This window comes from Elephantulus edwardii, unplaced genomic scaffold, assembly GCF_000299155.1.
Source record: "Elephantulus edwardii isolate Elephantulus edwardi_28Jun2011 unplaced genomic scaffold, EleEdw1.0 scaffold00051, whole genome shotgun sequence".
In the NCBI taxonomy this organism is placed as follows: Eukaryota; Metazoa; Chordata; class Mammalia; order Macroscelidea; family Macroscelididae; genus Elephantulus; species Elephantulus edwardii.
This window is the reverse complement of record NW_006399801.1, coordinates 3,059,242-3,081,174: the sequence shown is the minus strand read 5'-3', so window position 1 is coordinate 3,081,174 and position 21,933 is coordinate 3,059,242. Positions and strand designations below refer to the sequence as shown.

The window sequence follows — 21,933 nt, the reverse complement described above, 5'->3', positions numbered from 1 at the left end:
GGGAGAGAGAGAGAGAGAGAGAGAGAGAGAGAGAGAGAGAGAGAGAGAGAAAGGAAAAGAGACAGAGAGAAGAAGGGGAGAGGCAGAAAGAAAGCGCAAGAGATCAACTAGCAACATGAAAGTCTTCCTTTCGTTCCCCAGTCCCTTTCAGTGTTCCCCTCCCCGATTCCTGGTGACTCTTAAGAATGCCTTCATACAATTACCACCCAGTCACTGTAGGTGGTCTGATGTTAGTCCAGCTGTGTCTTCGAGCTCCCGTTAAACATCTGGGCACTTTTCTCCCAGGGAATTCTCCAGAACTTTCCAATATATCAACATTTTCAGAGGCTTGATAAAGTGGCAGGTCACAATTTTCTTAAAACGACAAGTGGAGAAGCTCAATCCTTCAGGGAAAAATATTTGGTCTGAGTGAAGCTTTTCCAGCTTGATGTTCAGTTTCTCCAAGCAAAGCCCCACAAACACATCCTCTAATTTAATGAAGGGAACACTCTCAAATACATTATATACCTGACTTGCAGTGTCACTAGAAAAGACATAGCCTGTGCCAGAGCAAAAAGGTGGGTATATGTCCCAGGGATACTCATGTTTACTGACAAACCACTTACTGGAGTTATCTCTAATTGAGAATCTACTCATGTTTAAGAAGCCAGTGAAAAACCTAGTTGTTCTGTTTTTCTTTAGAAGTAGTTCAATCAGATAGTAAACGTTACAAACATGTCTGAATCTGTCTTCATCACAAAGGTGGCATGAGGACAGAAGTGGTGGACCCATTCCATGCCCATCATAGTCTTCAGACTCAAATTGAAATAGACATCCACAAAATCCTTCTGGATAATCTCCCGATATGTCATGCCTTCTTGGAGCACTGATGTTGGTTCATACTGTTTGGCTGGGGTTCCCAAGAGAAAGAAGGTCTTTACTAGTTTTCCTTTTACGATCTTTTCTCCTCCCCAGGTTTGCCTGATGGCCGTGCGAGCAGCCCCATGACTGGATGAGGAAGTCACCAGCAGGACAAGGAAGGGAGGGTTCTGCCTGCAGTCCATTTCTGGGAGCTGAAGGAAGTTCTCCCTTTTTTTCTTGAAAATAAATTGATCTTCTTTAAAAAGAGTCATATTGTGTACAGCAAAACACAAGCAAAGGGCCCCAAGAATTGAAGGAAAAGCATAGACTCGTCTCATCTTCATGTAAACCATCTGCAAGAAACAAAAGCCAATGGCAAGACCTGAAGAACATGAAGGTATGTGTAAATTTACTTAGAGTTTTGAAGAGTTGTTGGTAGAATTAGTAATAACTTATCAGAATTAGTTATTAGTAGAATTTTTTACATCACCAGGCTCTAGACTTGGTTTGTTTCCCCAAAACGATGCTTCCGTTTACTCAGGAATCATTACAGAAAAAGCATGAAGAGGAGCAGCATTCAGATCACATACTCCTCACTTACTACCAGCCATCGAACAATGACCAATAATGACTTTCGATTTCCATTCATTCATTGTTGCACACTTTCCTCCCTGCCCACTGCTCCCTCTAACCAGTTTGCTTTTCTCTTTGAAAAGTAAAAAAAAAATAAAAAATAAAAAAATTTAAAAAAAATTTTCATAGTTATACAGGTTCCCTCTGCTCCCAGTCCACACCACTATGCAGCTTTCATTCTGGATTCTTGTCATGGCAATAATACCTGATCAGCTCCTGGCCTAGTTTTCACAGCTGATATTGGACAACTGACAGGAAGAAATCGATATTTGTTCCTATCCCAAAGAAAGGCGACCCAACCGAATGTGGAAACTACAGAACAATATCACTGATTTCACATGCAAGCAAGATTTTACTGAAAATTATCCAAAAACGACTGGAACAGCACATCAACAGAGAACTACCAGAAGTCCAGGCTGGTTTCAGAAGGGGTCGTGGTACTAGAGATATTGTAGCTGATGTTAGATGGATCTTGGCTGAAAGCAGGGAATACCAGAGGAATGTCTATCTGTGTTTCATTGACTATGCAAAGGCATTTGACTGTGTAGATCATAACAAACTGTGGCTGACTCTGAGAAGAATGGGAATCCCAGAACACTTGATCGTTCTAATGCGAAACTTATACTTGGACCAGGAGGCAGTTGTCAGAACAGAGCAAGGGAACACTGCATGGTTCAAAATTGGGAAGGGCGTACGCCAGGGATGCATCCTATCTCCATACCTTTTCAACCTATATGCAGAACAGATTATCCAGGAGGCTGGGCTCTATGAGGAGAAATGTGGGGTCAGGATTGGTGGACGATTTATCAACAACCTGCGTTATGCGGATGACACAACCCTGCTTGCTGAAACTGAGGAGGACCTGAAGCGCCTGCTGCAGAGTGTCAAGGACTGCAGCCTACAATATGGATTGAGGCTCAATGTCAAGAAGACAAAGATTCTCACCACTGGACCAATCGGCAGCATCAGGATGGATGGTGAAGAGATTGGACTGTACACAGCTTTAGTTTGCTTGGCTCCATAGTCAACAGTCTTCGCACCAGCAGCCAGGAAATGAAAAGGCGCATTGCCATGGGAAAGTCTGCTGTTAGGGACCTCTCCAAAGTGCTGAAGAGCAATGGTGTCTCTCTGGAGACTAAGGTGCGTCTGATACAGGCCATGGTCTTCGCAATCACCTGTTATGCATCAGAGAGTTGGACAATGACCAAGGAGGATAGAAGGAGAACTGATGCCCTTGAGCTGTGGTGCTGGAGAAGAGTATTGAGAATACCATGGACTGCTAGGAAAACAAATAGATTTGTCCTGGAGAGGGTTAAACCGGGTGGCTCCTTGGAGGCAAGGATTCTGAGGCTCCGTCTAACTTATTTTGGATATGTAGTGAGGAGAGACCGGTCCTTGGAGAGGGACATCATGCTTGGGAGGGTGGAGGGACGGCGCAGGAGAGGAAGGCCCTCTATGAGGTGGATTGATTCAGTGACTGGGATGATTGGGATGGGAGTGTCAGAGACAGTGTGATTGGCACAGGACAGAGCGGAGTTTAGGGCTGTTGTACATAGGGTCGCTATGAGTCGCAGGCGACTCGACGACACATAACAACAACAACAACTGTCAAATCAGATCGGACTGGTACAGGAGGAGATTGCCCCTCCTTCTTCAGCAGAGCATCTGGTGGATTTGAACTGCGTACCTCTGGGATTGTAGTACAGCTTCTTACCGCTTGGCTACCAGAGCTCCCTTGCTTCATTGATTTTTATCTACTTTGTCTTGTATTGCTTTCTTAAGTTCCTGTAGTTTATCTTTTAGCTTCCTGCTATTCTTTTGCCTTTTCTTTTATCAAGTGAGCAATTAATGACTAATCTTTTGAATTCTACGTCAGGGAGTTCTCGCAGCCTTTCCTCCTTTAGGAGAGCTATTGACACCATGCTTTGATATTGTTGGGTAAAATCTTGATTTGACTCTGTGTGGAGTTTGAGGTTGTCTGTTTCTTTGGTATCATTGTCGTGATAGAGTTTTCCTTCCCTGGGGTTGTCACTGACCACAGGTTGAGCCACTTTCCTTGCCTGGGGTCCTCATTGCTCTTGGGGTCAGTAGGGCAACTACTTCTGCCTGAAGTCTTCTCTTTCTCTAGCATTTTTGTGAAATCACAAATGTTCTTTTTTAAAACTCTTTTTCTGTTCTGAAACTAATTCTAGAAGATATTTGCATCTGCATCAATTAATTTACCCAACCAATAAATATATGAACTGTTTTGTTTAAGGATTAAAAAGAGAAGTTAGAAAAGAACCTGGAAGTTTCCCAAGGATGAAGTTTTAGAATGATGTTCACTGTTGTGTGCCAGATTATTTTAAAGACTTCTGTGATTTTTGTCAATAAACCCTGCATCTCGGTTCCAGCTGGACCTTAGGATGGCTTCTTGTGTCTTGAGCAGGAACTCGTATGAAATGCTAGGGGCTCTTATGGCTTTCTTTTCATCCCAAGTGGGAACCAGATGAATTGGAAGTCTCTGGTCCAGAGAGACCTGTGGCCCTCAGGCCTATTTTTTTAATTGAAACTGGTGTGTCAAATGCAATAATGGTTATCCATGGTGGACAGTGTTTGGTGGAGCTCCCCAATTAAAACAAGCTTGGAAAGAGGAGCGGCATTTACTTCCAAAATAGCTTTCCTCTAGAAACACTATGAATCTGGAGAAAGGATGAAAGTTATACCAGTGTCCAGATTTTGGTTCATAGGGTTGCTATGAGTTGCTTACGACTCAGTGGCACTTAACAACAACAACAACAACAACAAGAGGCTCAGTTGGCCTAATGGACAGAAAGTGATGCTATCAAGCCAAAGGTGGATGACTTTAATCTGCGGCACTCAGGCCTGTTTTTAATTGTTTTTGGTGAAACATTCTTCTAGGTCGTATAGCCCTTGTCTGCCCACTTGCTGTACGTAGGTAACTTGTGGTTACTCTGAAGTTGAACACTGTTACACTGATGTGTCAAATGCAATAATGGTTACCCATGCTGGACAGTGGTTGGTGGGGCTCTCCAATTAAAACAAGCTTGGAAGCAGGAGTGGCATTCACTTCTGAAATAGCTTGCCTCCGAAACTCTATGAACCTGGAGCAAGGATGAAAGTTGTTCAAGAGTCCAGGTCTTTCATTCACAGAGTTGCTATGATTTGCCTATGACTCAATGGCACTTAATAACAACAACAACAGTAAGTCTTTGAGCACTGGTGGCCTAGTGAAAAGAAGCTGCAGTGCAATTGCTGCAATCCCAAAGGCGTGCAGTTAGAAACCTGTTCTGCATCATAGTAATAAAAAAGCCTCCACACATATTGGTGGTAGCTGCAAATGACAGTCAGTAACTGGAACTGAATTTAGGTCTCTCACTTGGAAGATAATTGTTAACATGATTAAGTTAACAATGACTGTGTGACAGCTATTGTTCTAACAATTTACATGCTTTAAATATACTCTTTTAAACCTCATATCAAATATAGAAAGTGGGTGTTAATCTCCTCTATTATTTTTTCATTAGGAACTCATGAATGAAGTTACTTGTTCCCAGGCTCTAGCTTCAATCACTAGTCAAAGACTACAGACATTGAAATCAGACAAATATACCCAATCCCACACTGCTCTGTTAACCTTTTACAAAATGTGTTTCATAAATGTTTATTGCCTGACTAAATTATAGAATAAAATACACAAAACTATTTTCAGTGTCTCCTACAAATATTTTCTAGTTGTTTTGTTTATTTTAGAGAGTTTGTGTTTTTCAGTAGTTTATCCTATTTATTTCAAGGCCTCAGGAATGGAAGATTTCTTCTAATATCCTGCCTCTAAAGTTCTTTTCTTTCAGCTCACTGGCTCTCTCTGTTCCATATTTTCTACTTTTTTGTCCCTTCAGGATGTTGGAAACTTCTGCCATTTTGGTCTTGATATTCTAAATTCCATTTTCATGCATTTTTGTTATTTCCAGTACTGTGTTGGCTGTACTCTCTTTATGTAGTAATGATTTTTACAATTCTTGTACTTCTTTGTCTATAGATTCAGCACATTCTTCCAACTTTTGCTTTTTCCTCTGTAGTTGTTCATGTTCCTCCATATTTCTTCTGGCTTCCTGTGTCTGGGGTATTTGCCTTTTTGATGGCTTTCATTCTCTTATTTGTACCTTCTTCAGTATCTGTTCATATGACTCTTCATCAATATATTTCTTCTACCTTACTGTCTCTGATATATTCATTGGGTCTTCAATATGTTCTGCTTTTTTAGGAAGAGCCTTCATTTGTTTTCCTCCAATGTTTGAAACTATCTGTGACAAGATGTGAAGATTTTCTTTTTATGTGTTAGGCTATTTCTGTTGTGTCTGCATAAGCTGTCGACAATTCTTTATTATTAATCAGTTGCAGAATTAAAGTGTCCCCTTCATGGGGCAGAGCAAGTAGCTATACCAGAGTCCTGTGCAATGGAAAACCTCACCTTTCCTAAAGTTCTTTAATTTTTTTCTGGTCTGCAGTTGCAGCCCTGTGAGAATCTCATCTCAGTGCTGCCTGCCTCTTCTAAAGTTTGTAATTGTCTTTGGTGGTCCACAGTGTGGTCTGGCTGTTGCATTCTACCTATCCTAGGTGGAAGGAGTGGGGGCAGGGCCAGGTACCTCTATGCAGCCACCCTTTTGAGTCTTATGTATCAATTTAGCTTCCCTGTACTGGCCTCTTCTAAAATGTGTCATTTTCCTTGATGGTGTTGTTCTAAAGAAGCCAGAGACCAGCTTCCTCTTGGCTGCTAGACTTTCTCTATCCAAGACTGTATTTTTTAGTGTGTCTATTTAGCTGTTGCTTCAAGAAATTAATTTTCTCTCGTTTTGTTTTATCAATCAAAAATATTTAGTACTGGAGATTTTAAAACAAAGAAAAGAAAAGATGGAGCATACACCAATCCCCATTGCCCCCGTTACTGTGTCATTCCATCTCATCTGGGGTCTTCCTCTCTTGCACTGTCCCTCCACCCTTCCAAGCATGATACTTTTCTCCAAGAACTTGTCCCTCTTGCCCATGTGCCCAAAGTGTGTGAGACAGAGATTCAAAATTCTTGCTTACAAGGTGAAACTTGATTTTACCCTCTCCAAGACAGATTTGTTTGTTCTCTTGGTGGTCCATGGTATGTTCAATACTGTTCTCCATAACCACAACTCAAAGGAATAGATTCTTCTTCTGTTATCCTTATCATTGTCCAGCTCTCTGATGCATAACAAGTATTATTGGAATGACTGTGGCCTCAGCAACACAATTCGAAGACATAAATTCTTCAGCTTTTCTTAATCATTGTCCAACTTCCATATGCATCTGAAGTAACTTGAAATGCCCTGTATGTCTTGAGTCAAGAATACTTCAGTCTTTGAAGTAGTAGCCTTACTCTTTAGAACTTTAAGTAAACTTTACACAGAGATTATTACAGTACAATGATACATCAGTTGATTTCTTGACTGTTTTTTCCAGGGTATTAATGTGAATTCAAGTAAAAGAAAATAATTGGCAATCTCAATCTTTTCTACACTTGTCTTGATTTTGCTTATTGGTACAATTGTGGGGATTTTTTTTCTTTCCTTTTTTGAAGTTGAGATGTAATCCATCTATAATGAAGGCTATATGTTATTGCTGTTGTTAGGTGCTATCAAGTCTCCTTCACTGACCATCTACCCTTCCAAGCACCATTTCCCTCTCCAAGGAATAATCACCTCTAGCAACATGCCTAAAGTATGCGGGGCAAAGCCTCATTATTATTGCCTTCAAAGAGCACTCCAACTGCATCCTCTCCAAGACCTATGTGTTTTTTATTTTGGCTGTCCATGGGATGTTCAGTGCCCTTCTCCGAAATCACAGGTCAAAGGCCTCAATTCTGCTTCTGTCATCCAGCTTTTAGATGGGTAGCAAGTGATCAGAAAGACCATGGCCTGAACCAGACACACTTTAGTCTTCAAACTGATATCATTACTCCTCAATAATTTGCAGTAAGATTTTGCTATTTGCATAACAGGCTATTGATGAGTCTCTCTCCTATCCTGATGTCACATTCCTCTTCAGAGATTCTAGCTTCTCAAATAATTTGCTCAGCATACAAAGTGAATAGGTATGGAGAGAGAATACCACCTTGACACACTCTCTTCTTAATTTTGAAACTATGCATTGTTACCCTGCTCTATTCACACACCAGCCTCTTGGTCCAGGTATAGATTTCACATGGAGAGTACAAAGAAAAGTATTATAATGGAATGTGCAGAGAGGTGGAATTGGAGAATAAAAAGAGAAGAACTTGCTCTGCATTTCTCAAGCTGAGAGAACTGAAAACAAATTTAAACCTTGTGTTGTAATATTTAAAGATGCTGTGGGCAATGTACTGAATGATACAGAAAACATCAAAAGAAGATGGAGGGAATACACAGAATCACTGTACCAAAAAGAACTGATTGACACCGAAAAATTTCAGAAAATACCATATGAGCAGGAGCCTAGGGTAATGAAGAAGGAAGTAGAAGCTTCGCTGAAGGCATTGGCAAAAAAATAAGGCCCCAGGAATTGATGGGATACCAACTGGCTTTTTTAAATTAACAGATACAGTCTTGGATATGCTCACTAGTCTAAGCCAGGAAATTTGGAGGACAGCTGTCTGGTCAATAGATTGGAAGAGGTCCATATTTGTTTCCATTCCCCAAAAAGGTGATCTAACTGAATGTGAAAACTATTGGATAATAATAAAATGTGTAAGAAGCCATTAAAAAACTATGACTTGAATCAAGTGTACCTCATTCTTTGCCATTTAGCACTTTGGAGAGGTTCTTGATCCCTTTTTCCAAAGTGATACTTCTTTAGATTTTTTTGACTGCTGTTACCATAGCTGTTCATTGTCAATCTAAGTAAAATGAAATCGTGGACAATTTCAATCTTTTCTCCATGTATTACTATGTTGTCTATTTGCCCAGCAGTGACGATTTTTGTTTTCTCAATGTTGAGATGCAATCTATGTTGAAGGTTGTATTCTTTGATCTCCTACAGCAAGCACGTCAAGTCCTCCTCCCTTTCTGCAAGCAAAGTTGTGCCATCTGCATAATGCAGGTTTTTGAAGAATCTTCCTATAATCCTGTTACCACATTGCTCTTTATGTTTCTCAAATGATTTGCTCTGCATACCAACTGAGTAGGTATGCAAAAAGATACAACTTTGATGTACACATTTTCTGATTTAAAACCAAGCAGTGTTTCCTTCTTTTTATTCATGTATAGGTTTTACCTGAGAAATTACAAGTTCTGGAATTTTCATTCTTCTCTACGTCAGCCATAGTTTTTTATTATTTACATAGTTAAAGACTTTTGTATAGTCAATAAAATAACAGTAAACATCGTTCAAGTATTCCCTGCGGTCAACCAAGATGCATCTAACTTCAGCAATGATATCCCTCTTGCTACAGATTTTCTGAATCTAGCTTGAATCTCTAGCAGTTCCCTATCAAAGTACTGTTTTCTGATAATCTTCAGCAAGATTTTATTTGCATATGATATTAACAATACTGTTTGATAATTTACTTATTCTCTCGGACCACGTTCTCACATTCTTCATTTTTAGAAAAATGGCACAAATATAAGTTCTTTAATACTGTCATTTCTAGATCATATCATACATCCTGAAATTGTCCAGTGTCAACCAATTCTTTTTGGTATAGTGACTCTGTATTTCTTCCATCTCCTTTTGTTGCTTCCTGAATCATTCAGGATTTTACACATAGAATCCTTTACTAACTCAAATCTTAAAATGTGTTTTTCAGTTCTTTCAACTTGAGAAATGTTGAGTGTTTTCTTCCTTTTTTTGTTTTTTAATTCCAGTTCATTTCACATTTAATTATTACAATTCTTGGCTTTGTTTTTTCAAGCTGCTCCTTGATATCTGTTTGCCTTTTTTACTCTACCATTTGTTCCTTTTGTTTTGACTTTTCTTTTTTTCTTTTTTTTTTTTGGGGGGGGGGTCGTCCGGGATTGACTTTTCTACATTCTAGAGCAATTTTCAGGTACTCTTCTGAGATCCACTTTGGTCTTTTCTTCTCTGTCTTTGTAATGACATTTTGCTTTTTTCATGACTGATGTTCTTGATATCACAATCCATCTAGTCTTTGGAAAATAGTGTTTAATCTATCAAATCTATTCTTGAGATGGACTTTTTCTTGACATTTTATGATTGAAGCAATATGATATTTGTGTTTTTAATACAGATTTATTTCACTCAGCATCATTTTATAGTTGTTGTTATTATGTGCCATTGACTCAACTATGACTCATACTGACCCTACACACAATATTTCTGAACCCTGCTTTATTCTGAGCCAATCTCACCATCTCTGACACATGTACCCTCATTATCTCAGTTACTATGTCAATCCATTTCATGTGGGGTCATCCTTTCCCGTGCTGTCCCTCCACCCCTCCAAGCATGATGTCCTTCTCCAAGAACTGGTTCCTCCTGACAACATGACTAGAGTATGTGAGATGGAATCTCAAAATCTTTTCCTCTAAAGAGCAGCTTGATTTCATCTTCTCCAAGACAGTCCTGTTCCTTCTTTTGGCAATTCGTGGTGTGTTCAATACTCTTTTCTAGTACTACAACTCAAAGGTATCAGTTCTTACTCTGTCATTTGGTCATTGTCTAATTCTTTAAAGTATAACAAGTAATTGCAAAGGTCATGGCCTAGATTAGGCACACCTTAGTCTCTAGACTGACATCATTGCTCTTTAGCATTCTGGAGAGGTCCCTGACAGCAGATATTTCTAATGCAATTACTCTTTTGATTTCCTGACTGCTGGTGCCAAGAGTGTTGATTGTGGAACCAAGCGAGCTGAAATTGTTAATAGTCTCAATCTCTTTTTCATCTATCTTGACTCTATCAATTGGCCTCGTTGTGAGAATCTTCGTTTTCTTGATGTTCAGCTTCAATCCATATTTCAGACTACAGTCTTTGACCTTCTGCAGCAGATGCTCCTGTTTCAGCAAGCAAGGCTGTGTCATCTGTGTAATGCAGGTTGTTGAGGAATCTTTCTCCATTCCTGATGCCACATTCCTCCTCATAAAGTCCAGCCTCCTGAATCATCTGTTCCTCATATAGATTAAAAAGGAATGGAAACAGGGAATATTCCTGACATACTCTTTTCCTGATTTTGAACTATACAGTGTTTCCTTGCTCTGTCTCATGACTGCCTTCTGGCTCAAGTATAGGTTTCACACGAGCACAATCTGATTTTCTGGAATGGGAATTCTTCTCTAGGCGAGCCACAATTTGTTGTGATTCACAGTCATGTGAAATTTTCTTCATGTTAAAACTAAAAAAATAGTGTTGAAAAATGTTTACCATTTTCTTTTGATTTTATGACTTTTTTTTTTTAGATATGCGTGCCTCTTTGCATTGCATTTGAGTAGATGAGGGGAAGAATTATCTGAAAAGAATATATAATTAAGCATGCATTATATGTATGACAACAATCTGGAACAAGAGGGGAAAATTTAGTTAACTTTTTTTAGTACCCCAACACAGAAAATATTTCTATTTTTAACTAATTCAGTGTGTGTGTGTGTGTGAGCTGTCTTCTGAACAATGAGTCTAATAAAATATCCCTTGAATATGCTCTCCTAGAGCAGAAAAAATGAGAAAATGAGTCTAAATCCTTGTGTATTCATGCTGAACTTAAAAGAATCAGAAAAGAAAGCTGAGGACAATGTTGACCCTTCCTTTTATTCCATCACTTTTATTTCCCCAAGAAAAAGAGTTTGATTCTCCTTTTTAAGACATACAATTCCTCATCTCTGGTGTCAAAGGGGCTTCTGTATAGTGGGAATGTCCAATTGCTCCACTATTAGCTATTAAATCAACAGTTTGAATCCATCTAGAGGTACCTTCAATGAAAAGCCTGGAAATCTGCTTTTGAAACGTAATAACCTTGAAAATTCTCCAGACTAAAATTTTACTGTGACAGACATGGGGTAGACATGGTTTAGAATCTACTCAACAGCAAATAATTCCATTTTGGGTTTATGCTTTAACAGTTTCCTTCTAAATGTAAACAGGTGCTATAGCTTTAATTGATTCATTAAACATCACCAATTGAGGAAAGTTACAGTCTAGATTTTTGAGGTCCACATAGTCATCTTCTCAGTTACCCATCCTCCTTCCATCCTTCTTTCTTCCAATATCTGTTTAGGAAATATCGATGTCAGGGGTCTGTAGGCATATAAGACAACAGAGTATATAAACAGCTCTTAGCTTACCTTATGGAAGTCAAAGTATAATTTCATTTAATTCAAGAAGAAAATATAGCTGGATGATTATCAGTCATGGAGTTTATAATTTGTGAGCTGGACAGTGACTCAGGATGGCAGAAGAAGAATTGATTCCTTTGAGTTGAGGTGCTGGAGAAGGGTATTGAACATACACCAAGGACCACTAAGAGAGCATCAGGTCTGTCCTAGAGAGGGTAAAATCAGGCTACTCCTTGGAGACATGGCATTTGAAACTCGATTTCATATACTTTTGGCATGTTGTCAGGAGGGTCCAGTTCTTGGAGAAATACATCATGCTTAGAAAAGGAAAAGTTCAGCCCAAGGAAGACCGAGGATGAAATGTATTGAAACAGTGACGGAGGCAATGGCATCAAGTATGTCAGAGACAGTGAGGTTGGCTCAGAATAGGGCAAAGTTCATAGCTTTTGTTCCTAGTATCTTACATTCCATAGGTTGTAGTTGACTCACTGGCACACAGCAACAACAAAACAGCAACATAGTTATGAAAGTCTGCCTGTTTGTGTGCTCCAGTTGTTTAGGTAGCAGTCACAGGAGCACAGAGTAACCCAAACTGGATGAATAGAGTATGGGGTTTGGTGTGTGTTGTTAGAGGTTGGGGAGTGGTGGCCAGCAGAGGGTATTGCTAAATAAGATTTCGTGTACAATTCTTTCTTGACCTATTTTTCACTCTGCAGACCCATCTAGTGGTTGAAATGAGAGAAAACATTTTAAGCACAGCAAAAAAATTTTAGTGTGAAAGCTCTTTTTACTATGTGTACTTACAGTTGAGCACAACTCTTAGTGACCCTGTGAACAAGTCAGAACTTTGTTCTGTCTTGTGCCCTCCCTCATGATCTCCCACATGCTAGAGCTCATGGTTACACAGGGTCCATTCATCTTGTTGAGGGTATTTTTTTCTCTGACTCTCCACCTTTTCAGGCAAAACATCTTTTTCTGAGAACTGACTCCCCTGATAACATCCAAAGTATGTTAGATCAAGTTTCACCATCTTTGCCTCTACGAAGCACCATGGTTACCTGTCCTCCAAATACACTTATTTTGGTCTTCTTGGATATCCCATACTCTTTGTTCACAACAGCATAAATTCTGCATGGTCATCTTTATTAATTGTCCGACCTTCAGATGCATAGGAACCAATTGAAAACACCCTGGCTTGGATCAGGTTCACTTTAGGCTTTGAGCTGACTTCCTTTTTTTCCAGGGTTTTGGGAGGTACTTGACAATACATTTTCCTAAAGGAATATATCTTTTTATTTATTTTCTTTTTAAAAAATTATACCATCATTTATTTTGTATAATTATTCATATACAGTGTTTAATTTACTTATAGTTTTTTGCACAATCATTTCTGCACACTGTGTTTTATACAGTTAATTACTATCAACCTGTTATTTTTATCTGTCTCCTCAAGTTCCCATCACACCTCATCTATTTCTTCACCCTGTCATAATCCCACTAATCTTTGTTGTTCTAGTCATTTCCCCTCCCTTTCTTGACTGCTGCTACCAAGGGTATGGATTGTATACAACATCAGTCTTTTCCATGCCAATCATGATATAGCCAATTAGTTCAGTTGGGAGGATTTTGTTTATTTGATGTTTAGAATAACCCATATTAAAGGCTGTACTCTTTGATTTTCTTCGATAAGTGCTTTAAATCTTCAATTTTAGGAAGCAAAGTTGTGTCATCTGCAAAGTATAATTTTTGAAGACTTCCTACAATTCAGATGTCACATTTTTTAAAATAAAATTTTTATTTTATACTAGTTTACTTACAAAGTTCAAATACACTGTTTTCACACTGGTTCTTTCCCATTTCCTGTACCCAACCCTCCCACCACCCATCAAATTGTGCGACTGTATGATTACCCACCCCCACCCTTAACCATCTGCTTCCACTCTTCCCACCTTCTATCCTCATACACGTTCTATAATAATGGTCTTATACAGTATTTGTCCTTATGGGACTGAGTTAGTTCACTTAGCATAATGTTCTCCAGTCCCTCCAGTTAGATAGTGATTTTCTTTTAAAAATAATTGGGTTCTGCATGCTGCGTAGTATCCCATTGTGTAAATGTACCATCATTTCTCAAGCCTTTGGATTGTGGTTGGACATTTGTGTTGTTTCCATGATCTTGTGATGGTAACACTGCTATGAACATTGGTATAGAAATCTTCATTTGTGGCTCAGTTGTAATTTTCTTGGGGTATATTCCGAGCAGTGAAATAGCTGGGTCATATGAAATTTCTATGTTCAGCTTTTTGAGAAAATGCCAAACTGCCTTCCAGAATGACTATACATTATAACCACAACAACGATGTATAAAAGTTCTTATCTCTTTACATCCTCTGCAACACTTATTACTTGCTATGCTGTTGATCTTTGCCACTGTTACTGGGATAAGATGGTACATCATTGTAGTTTTTTTTTTTATCTTTTTTTTATCATTGTAGTTTTGAATTGCATCTCTCTTATTGCCAGCGATTTTGAACATTACTTCATATGTCTGTTGGTCATCCAAATTTCTTCCTCTGTGAAAATTCTTTCTATGTCTTTTGCCCATTTTGTAATTGTGTTATCTATTTCTTGTGGAGACTCTATATTCTGTAAACTTTTGATGGACTTTTGTCTGAAATGGTATTTCCAAGTGCTTTTTCCCAGTCAGTAGGTTTTCTTTTCACTCTGTTGGAAAATGTTTTTGATGTGCACAGGGATTAAACTTCAGGAGGTCCCATTCATCAATTTTAACCTTTCTAGATTGTGTATTTCTGGCTTTATTTGTCAGTCTGTTTATACTATAGATTACGCCATCTAAGCTTGATCTCAATTTGTTTTTGATGAACGTTATGGTTTTGGGCTTTATCCTAGGTCTCTGATCCACCTTGACTTGATTTTTGTGTATGGTGTGAGATGTGGATCCTGTTTCAGCTTTCTGCAGGTAGTAGTCCAGTTTTGCCAGCACCATTTGTTCAAGAGTTTGCCATTTCCCCATTTGGTAAGTTTTATTTCCTCGTTGAATATTAGCTGACCATAGATAGCTGGGTCCATTTCTGGGTCCATAATTCTGTTTCATTGGTCTATATGCCTGTGGTTGTACCAGTACCATGCTCTTTTGGTTACTACCTCTGTGTAGTAGGTTTTGAGGTGAGATAGTGCTATGCCTTCCACTTTATTTCTGATTTTTTGTTGGTTTTTTAAAAAAATTGATTTTAACGGAAGGTTACACAGACTTTGGATTTCCATTCCTTTATTGTTGCACTTTCTCCCTGCCTCTCCCTTCCCCCAATTTGCTTTTCTTTTTGAAAAGTAAAAGAAAAAAAATTATTTCTTTGTTATTCAATCCCTCCCCACAAGTCCACTCCACTATGCTACCTTCAGAAGTGCTTTGTTTATTTGGGAATTCTTTCCTCTCAAAATAAGCTTGACTATTTCCTTTCAATCTCCTTGAAAAATAAATTTGGTATCTGTATTGAGATTGCATTGAACATGTAGATCTCTTTTGGCAGGATTGTCATTTTCACAATGCTGAGTCTTCCTATCCATGAGCAGGACACAGTTTCCCTTTTATTTAGGTCTTTCATTGTGTTTCACAGAAACGTTCTCTAGTTTTCTTTATATAGGCCTTTTGAGTGTCTAATTAGGTTCACTCACAAATATCTCAATTTGTGCTTAGCTATTTATGGTAAGTAAAGTAATGGTATTGGAAAGTAATGGTATTACTTTCTTGGTTTCCTTTTCTGAGTTCTCTTTGTTAACTGTAGAGGAATTCCACTGGTTTTTTAATATTGATCCTAGTCTAGAGACTAAGATGTGCCTAATCCAGGCTTCTGTGAAGCTGAACACTATGCCATAGTTGTGTCAACTACTATAATGATTACCCATCATAGTGTTTGGAGGAACTTTCCGATTGATTTAGGTTTGGAAGCAGGAGTGGCATCCACATCCTAAACCTGATGTCTCTGGAAACTCTATGAACATAGAGAAATGATGTTAATTATAGAACAGGGTTCAAGTCTTTTGTTCATAAGGTTGCTATGAGTCATATTCCATTTGATGACACTTAACCATTGCTATGTGAGACCAATGTTGTTATATTTTGGAGGAAACTTATTACTCTATTTTGTACATCACTCTTTGTCAATTTGCTGTACCGAGGTAATCTGCGTTTGTTGTAATGCTAAACCTTGTGCCATTGGGGTGTCAAATGCCATAATGGTTTCTTAATGTGGACAGTGTTTGGTGGAGCTCCCAGTTGTAAAATAGATTTGGAAACAGGAGAGGCATCCACTTCCTAAACCACATGCCTATAGAAACTCTATGAACTTGGAGAAATGACACTAGTTACAGAATGGCAATTAGGTCTTTTGTTTATAGAGTTGCTATGAGTCATATTCGGATTGATGGCAATCAGCAACAACAACAACAATTGAGGGCACGGTCTTTGCAATCACTTGCTATGCATCAGAGAGCTGGATAATGACTAAGAATGACAAAAGAATCTATATCTTCGAGGTGTGGTTCTGGAGAAGAATCTTGAACATACCATGGATTGCCAAGAAAACAAATAGGTCTGTCTTGGAGAGGATGAAACCAAGTTTCTCCTTTGAGACTAGGATTTTGAAGCTCGATCTCACACACTCTGGGCACATAGCAAGGAGAGACTGCTCCTTGGAGAAGGAAATCATGCTTGGAAGAGTGGAGAGACAGTGTGAGAGAGGAAGTCCCTGGGTGAGATGGATCGATACAGTAACTGGGGCAATAGGGGTTGGTGTGTTGGAATCAGTGAGACTAGCTGAGGACAGGGCAGGGCTTAGAGCTACAGTACATCACTATGGGTCACAGATGACTCGACGGCACGTAACAGCAACAACAACAATCCTGCCACTCTACTAAATTGGTCTACTAGCTCTAACAGTTTTTTTGTTGAGTCCTTGGAGTTTTCTGTCACATTTTTCTTGAAGTGGTTCAGCTTCTTGAATGATTTTCTCAGCACACAGATTGAATAGGTATGGCGAAAAGATATAATAGTATTCCTTTTTCTGTTTTTGTCCTATGTTTAGGTTTTGATGAGCACAATTAATTGTTCTGAGATTCCTATTTTTCTGAAAGTTACTCATCGTTTATTATTATACACACAGTCAAATGCCTTTGGATATCAAGAAAACATAATGAAAAGTCTTTCTAGTATTATCTGTTTTCAGCCAAGATCTATCAACATAAGCAATTACATCCCTCATGCTATGACCTCATTTGAATGCAGCTTGGACTTCTGACAGTTTCCTGTCAATATATGTCCAACCATTTTTGAATAATTTTCAGCAAGATATTACTTTTGTTATTTTAATGATATTGTTTGATTATTTCTATGTTCTGTTGGGTTATCTTTTTTTAAAAAAAAATAAGGACAAGTATGATTTTCTTCCAGTCTGTTGCCAGATAGCTATCTTCCAGATTTCCTGTCATAGGCTAGTAAGCGCAACCAGGACTGCATTTGTTTGTTGAAACACCTCAATTGGTATTTCTTCATTTCCTGGGGCCTTATTTTTTCCCAGTAACTTCAGTGCAGTTTGAACTTCTTAATTCATTAGCACTGATTTTTGACCACATACTACTTTATGAATGGTTCAGTGTTGACCACTTCTTTTTGGTTTAGAGACTTCCGTCTTCTTCAGACACTTCATGTGCCAGTCAATATTCTGCTCCTGGAATACTTCAGTATTGCAACTAGAGGTTTGAATTTACTCTTCATTCTTTTCAGCTTGAGAAAGGCTGAACACATTCTTCCTTTGTAGTTTTATAGCTCCAGTTCTTTGCATATTTTGTCTTAAATAGTTTGCTTGTATCAGAGGTGACCATGCATTTTATCATCCCAAAATGGGGTGATTTTGAATATAAAAGGGAATATTATTAGTAATTTCCCAGGATCAAGTGGCATAAATTAAAACTCTCAAAGGCAAAACTACAGTAGATATGAGGGTTAAGTCTCCCATACAATTGCTATTGGGTTACCTGACTTGCAACACTTTATGTGTTGTGTTCCATAAATATCAAAGGCTTACCTTTCAGAAGAAGATTGCTAGACAGACTTTCTTGTAAGGTCCCTATGTTGTTGTTATGTGTCGTCGAGTGGCTTGTGACTCTTAGTGACCCTATGTACAACAGCCCTACAGCCTGCTCTATCCCTTGCCAAGCTTATTGTCTCTGACACGCCTATCCCCTTTACTGCAGTGACAGAATCAATCCATCTCATCAAGAGTTTTCCTCCCCTGTGCTGTCCTTCTACCCTCCAAAGCATGACATCCTTCTCCAAGGACTGATCCCACCTTGCAACATGTTCAAAGTATGTCAGACAAAGCTTCAGAATCCTTGCCTCCAAGGAGCAGCCTGGTTTCACCCTCTCCAGGATGAACTTGTTTGTTCTCTTAGCAGTTTATGATATATTCAATACTATTCTCCAGTACCAAAGCTCAAATGCATCAACTCTCCTTCTATCATCTCTAGTAATTGTCCAGCTTTATGATGCATAACAAGTAATTGCAAAGACCATGGCCTGTATTAGGTGCACCTTAGCCTCCAGACTGATATCATTGCTCTTCAGTACTTTGGGGAGGTCTCTCACAGCACACTTTCCCAATGCAACTCATATTTTAATTTCCTGGCTGCTGGTATCAAGAATGTTGATTGTAGAACCAAACAAACTGAAGGTGTCAGCAATTTCAATCTCTTCATCATCTATCATGATGCTGCCAAATGCCCCACTGGTGAGAATCTTTGTTTTCTTCATGTTGAGCTTCAATCCATATCAAAGGCTGCAGTCATTGACCTTCTGCAGCAAGCACGCCAGGTCCTCCTCAGTTTCAGCATGCACGGTTATGTCATCTGTATAACGCAGATTGTTGATCAGTCTACCTCCATTCCTGATGCCACACTTCTCCTCATAGAGCCCAGCCTCTTGGATAACCTGTTCTGCATTTAGATTGAAAAGATATAGAGATAGGACACATCCTTGACACAACTCTTCACAATTTTTAACCACGCAGTGTTTCCTTGCTCTGTTCTGACGACTGCCTCTTGGTCCAAGTATAGGTTTCGCATTAGCACGATTAAATGTTCTGGGATTCCCATTATCCTCAGAGCCAGCCACAGTTTGTTGTGATGTACACAGTCAAATGCCTTTGCAGAGTCAATGAGACACAGATATACATTCCTCTGGTACTCTCTGCTTTCAGCCAAGATCCATCTGACATTAGCTATAACATCCCTATTGCCACGGCCTCTTCTAAATCTAGCCTGCACTTCAGGCAGTTCTCTGTTGATGTGCTATTGCAGTCATTTTTGGATAATCTTCAGCCTAATCTTGCTTACATGTGATATCAATAATACTTGTTCTACAATTTCCACACTGTTGGATTACCTTTCTTTGGAATGGGAACAAATATAAATCTCTTTAAGTCATTTGGCCAGGCACTTGTCCTCCAGATTTTTTGGCACAATTTGGTGAGCACATTCAGGACAGCATCTGTTTGTTGAAATATGTCAATCCGTATGTCATCAATTTCCTAGGGCCTTGTTTTGGGTGAATTCAAATCTCCAATCTTTTGGTCAGCTGCTGAGCACTATACTCATGAAAGTTTATTTTCATTTCATAGATTCATGAAGCAGACTATCCAATGGATTATGGGAGGTAATACTCCTTGGAAGTTTCTGGGAAGTTTCCCATGTAGAAAATAGAAATGCCAACTTTGATCTTTGAACACTATGGTATGATGGATTCCTTTTATATAATTTTTCTCTTCATAATGTAACTTCCACAATATGACTGAATCAGGCTATGGAAATAAGGTGTCTATGTCTCAAAAAGAGGATTGGATAAGTTGCCAATAATGTATATAAGTGTCATGATACCTTTGTGGTCATACAAATAAAGTATCTGGAACCCTTATGAGGAGGCTGGTCAATATTGCCATCCCACTCTCTCTGGTATACTAGCCAGTAAGGGACATTTGCTGCAAAGCCAATGGCACTCCTTACTAGTTATTCTAATCAACCAGTGTGATTCTTTGGGGGAAAGCTGGACATTCTCCTCCTTTGTGATTTACAACTTCAGAAACCCAATGGAAAGGTGGATAGCTATGAGTCTGTTCCTACTAGATATCAATCAGTGAGTAAATGAGTGATCTGGGTTTAAAATAGACATCCAGAGAACAGACACCAGCAGACCTCAGTACCACCAAGAAAGAAGAGCTAAGAGTTAAGTGCACGATTTCAGTTTGAAATTCATGAACTATGAAATTCTTAGACATGGGAGAGAAAGAAGGAATCCCACTAAAGAGGGATACAGATTGTGAGAAGCCGTGGCAGAGAAATTGTGACAGCAGAGGCAGTAGAATCTGTGGATGATCAGGAGACAGTTTGGTGGGTTTTTCTGGCCCACAGAATGAGAGAGCTTAACAACTATGAGTAGGAAGTTTGTTGGCAGAGTGAGGTGCTTTTTTGGTACTAAAAAACCTTGTAACACTTGCCTCAGTAGGGAAGAATCTGTGTTGACCCAAGATGCCCTAAGGGCTGAGACTCAAGGGTCCAGAAAGTCCAGCAGTGGGCACAGCAGATAAACTACTGACTGAAGAATTATATCCTGACTTGCTCCTGAGTCTGAATTGCTGGAGTCAACACTGGTTGGGTGATTGGAAGGAAGAGGCACATTTGACCTCTGCTTCATAGGGATTAACCTTGGACTGATTGATTTAAGAGTTATTCATTCTCTCTCCCTCTCCTCTCTTTCTCTCTCTGGGCTGTCTGACACTGCTGCAACACTATTTTTTATAACCAATCTTCACGGACCATGCAGAATAGAAGACTGAACATTCCATAAAAATCTTAGCTATCTTTATCACTGTGAGGAGCTGTGTATCTTCCTAAGAGGACTGAGTACTTGCTTTCCAATTCTGTGTTCCAAAGGAAAGATGCATACCAAGGAGCACAGTGACAGGCAGTTTCTTCAAGCATAGATATAGAGAAGTTAACCAGAAGTTGCTGTTGTTATGTGCCGTCGAGTCGTTTGCGACTCATAGCGACGCTATGCACAACAGCTCTAAACCCTGCTCTATCCTGCGCCAACCGTACTGCCTCTGCCACACCCATCCCGATTACCCCAGTCACCGAATCAATCCATCTCATAGAGGGTCTTCCCCTCCTGCGCTGTCCCTCCACCCTCCCAAGCATGATGTCCCTCTCCAAGGACCCGTCACTCCTGGCAACATGTCCAAAGTATGTCAGACGAAACCCCAGAAACGTGAGCACTGAATTCAAGTTCCCTTTGTTTAAAACATGCATTTTGGGAAATCTCATGGTTGACACCCTTCCTTTGAAGCTTACTCTCTTATACACAGAGGGAGACTGGCAATAATTTCTGAACTTTTGGGACCCATTCATTTGGACAGGTAGCAGGTGTATGTGGGGACAGTTAGTCAGAATATATTATTATTTTTTTAATTTCCATTCATTCATTGTTGCACTCAGAATATATTCTTGAAGAATTTAAGGCTGGAATCCAGGATACTGGATTGTCTCTGCTGGTCACATGAGATTGTTGCTAGTTATCACCAAGCTGATCCCTATTTCATTGTGATCCCATGCTGCTGGGACCTGCACCATCCCATGAACAGCCATAGAACATTGTGAGCTACGTATTGAAAGTGATTCATTTCAGAAGTAAGGTACTAGGTCTTTCTTCTTAGTATGTCTCAGTACAAAAGCTCTGTTGCAACCTTTTCATAACATTAAGCAAAACTCCAAAGATAGATGTATGGTGGCTATTCAAGGGGTACACTCTGACTAAGAACTGAACCTGGATATACTGCATGACACGTAAGAACTTACCATTACCACTAAAATTACAAATGAAATAAATAGAAATTTTATTAAGACGTTAACAAGACAAACACAGACAGATAATTTTAGAAGGAGGGAAATCATTAATATGACGTCAAAAAGGTTCATTAAATCATGACCCTGGCTTTCATTGATATGATTGTGAACTGAAATGGCAGTAACATTCTACTGCAGACTACAGAATTCAGACATTGAGCTGTAATACAGATGTCTATTTATTATGAGTTGGACTGTTACTGAAAG

General features: G+C 39.2%; 1 pseudogene; it reads right to left on the bottom strand.

Annotated features, from left to right (window-relative positions):
• Window positions 1-258: 258 nt before the first annotated feature.
• On the bottom strand, window positions 259-1,193 carry LOC102868228 (annotated as a pseudogene).
• Window positions 1,194-21,933: the final 20,740 nt, after the last annotated feature.